This window comes from Plectropomus leopardus, chromosome 18 (assembly GCF_008729295.1).
Source record: "Plectropomus leopardus isolate mb chromosome 18, YSFRI_Pleo_2.0, whole genome shotgun sequence".
NCBI classification, from domain to species: Eukaryota; Metazoa; Chordata; class Actinopteri; order Perciformes; family Serranidae; genus Plectropomus; species Plectropomus leopardus.
The window spans coordinates 26,936,419-26,939,620 of NC_056480.1; positions in this window are offsets into that span (position 1 = coordinate 26,936,419).

Sequence of the window (3,202 nt, forward strand, 5' to 3'; positions counted from 1 at the left end):
CAAAAAAAAAAAAAAAAGTTACATGATCCCGTTTTGCTTTACAATTATTTTTCCCCAACATTTATTTATCTGCACCTTTTAAGTGATTTTTCTTTTTCTACACACTTAATTTGCTCCCTGATCCCCTCCCCTGCCTACGGGCTGATCACTATCATCAATAACTGTCCACCCAAAATTAAGGGTTTTCTTCTGCCCTCAGTCAGATACCCAAGCTAAGAAGTGTGACCCCCCCCCCCTTTATTTTTTGGGGGACTAATTTTTTTTGGGGGGGGGGGGGGGGTGATATGGGAAAAAAAAGTGTAAACTCTTAAAAAATTATCTGAACCTAGGAATGGCTCTGGGCGGGTTTTGGAAACGGGTGTGGGTTTTTTAGAGGATATGTCTAAAGATCTAGAAAAAAAAAATCGAGGGTGATATAGTTAGAGATCCAATGTTCGTTGTGTGCTGTGTTATTAATAACAATACATTTGAATTATGAAGTGATCTAACTATTAAAGAAGGCATAGCTGGGGATTTAGGGGGGAAAGGTGCCAGCAGCAGCAAACCAAACTTATTTTTTTATTACATGAATTCAAGAGATGTTCAAATTAGGCTGAAATTCCACATGTGGTGCAGACACACATAGTTTTGATTGTCTGATTTCATTGAAGCCTGGTTGCTGCTGTTTAGTGCCTACCCCGCCCCTCTCCCAGCTGTATGTGGTAGGTTTTTTTGCATGGTGTTTTATTACCCTGCGTATAGTCACTGAGCATCCCTGGCCAAACACAGACAGTTGGCACGGAAAGGTAGAGAACAGTGTGAAGAAATCCTGTGACGCACTGCTACACATTGCTCAGCGTTCCTTGTTCCAGCAAAAAGCAGAAACTGGGCCACAACATAATGGTTTGCTGGTGTTAACAGTGATAGTGTAGTGACGGTGGTGGTGTTTTGTATAGTGGTAGAGTTGATATATAACCTATGGCTTTCTATATCGCGATCTTTTTGAGGAATGGGAATGGCAATGGTTAATGATTTTTGCATGGGTCCATTGTGATATGTATAGGTATTGATGTAAATAGCCTATCCTCTGCCTGACGAGGAGAGAAACAAGCAGAGTTTGGCTGGGGATATGTCTCAGACAAGTGACGAGCCTAACTGCAAGCAAAAATTCAAGTATAAATATATATATTTGGATTTTGATGTATTTGCATTATATATATAGTATATATCTCTATATATTTGCGCACACTTCATGCACACTTGCATACAACACCAGCAGACACACCTGTACACACACCTCTCACAGATGAGTGGCTAGTAGCAAGTAAAAACAGTTTCCGTAGCCTTTGAAGTGTTAAAAGTAGTTATTCTGTTTTATTATTATTATTTTCATTTTAAAGGTATACTATGCAGGAAAGTTGCTAAAAAATATATAAAAAATGTATAGACTCAAACTGATGACCCACTAGAAGTGAGAGGAAGTGTATTTATCTGCAGCAACTCTGCCTTTCACTCATATTTTCCGCTTATTTATGTCTTTGAGGCTTCCTCAGCACAGTGCACGTGACAGCGTTTCCCACACATAAATTCATTTGTTGGCGGCCCACCACAATTTAAACAGTTGCTGCCACAAATACATACTCTGTGACCATTCGTTAGGAAAGCTGTTGAGATATATATGAGGCCTGAGTGGTATGTAATATTTCATACCTTTCTGAAATTTCTCCAGGGTATACGGAATATGATGGTTCAAGTGTGCCACACCAACAGCTTTTCAGACTAATAAATACACAATAGAAACTCTCAAAGTGTTAAGAAAAGTAATATTCTCACACCTACTTTCCTTGTTGAACAGAGAAATATAACTGTACACCTTTTGAATTCAACTTTTTCTCAGGCGCAAAAGACTGAAGCGCCTTAAATGCCTCGTTAACTCATTAAAAATCCTCAGAATTTAGAAAGGGAACACAGAATGATACAAAGGGACGCACACATTTAAAAGACAAAAACAACTTAAGTTTAACGTCATCAGCTACCACCGCATGTGCTCTCACTTGTGTCAATTCAGGACTTTATAGAAAGGTAGCAACCAGATCGTAAGCACTATGCATCCCGGAGGGGGCTAAAAAAAATTGCAAACATGTAAAAAAAAAAAAAATGTAAGCAAAAAGCGAGGGATTCTGAGGTTGACTTTCATTTTTGGAGGTGATACTGTTTACAAACAGTAACCTCCAATTCCTGTATAGTATACCTTAAAGTTTTGCTTTTCTCCAAAGTGTGAAAATAGCTGTTTTGGCTGCTTTTTGTTTTTCAGAGCACTTATTCTATTTTCTTTATTTATAAAAAAATGTTGCCCTTAGTTCTGTTTTGAAAAAGATTTTCTGTTTTAATGGAGACACTAAAAAGCGATTGGGTGCACACATACTGTAGGTCTCATGGAAACTTTTTTTGTTGTTTCTAGCCACATGACTTATGATGGTTTAATACCGGCCCTGTAAATCTTGGCCGCGGCTCGGCTCTGACTGTGACAGAAGCTGACCTCCGATCAGGGTTCGGGCTTTGTGGATGGAACAGAACTGTGGTTGTGTGATGTTTGACTGACAGGCACTGTGTGAGGAAGAGGTTGATTGACTCTATGACTCTGTCCCTATCTGAGTCTGGGAGCCCGCGTTCTGTGGATTACTGAGGCAGCCCCAACATTAAATCATGGAAGTGTGGACAAAATGATATTACTGTGGACAAAAATATGACAGATTAATCTGTTGATCCAAGTTATTTTATTTACCAAAGTCAAATTCATTTTAAATAACAGGATGTCTTTTCAAATATAAAACAGATTTTTCTATTTAAATTTTTATTTTTTTTTTCAGTATTTTTAGTTATAAACCTCCGGGGACAATGTAGGGTATAATGGTATCATGGGCGGCTATTCCATGCAAGGGTTTAACCCTTTGAAACCTGGATCGACATCACTTTTCTTGTGCTGCTTTCAGACAACTTTCACTTTGAACACTTAGCAAATTGGGTAGATTTCATTCAGAAAAAAAAGGCAATGAGCAACTTGTTAAGAAATGTTCTGCAAATTGCAAGTTTAACAACTATATTTAAATGATCATAATTATATATTTAAGATTATTTTACGGAATTATTATTAACTTGAATTTTTTTTCAGGTCATTTCCCTGTTTGTTTTTTACCCTCCCATTCATTAGTTTTCAGTTAAT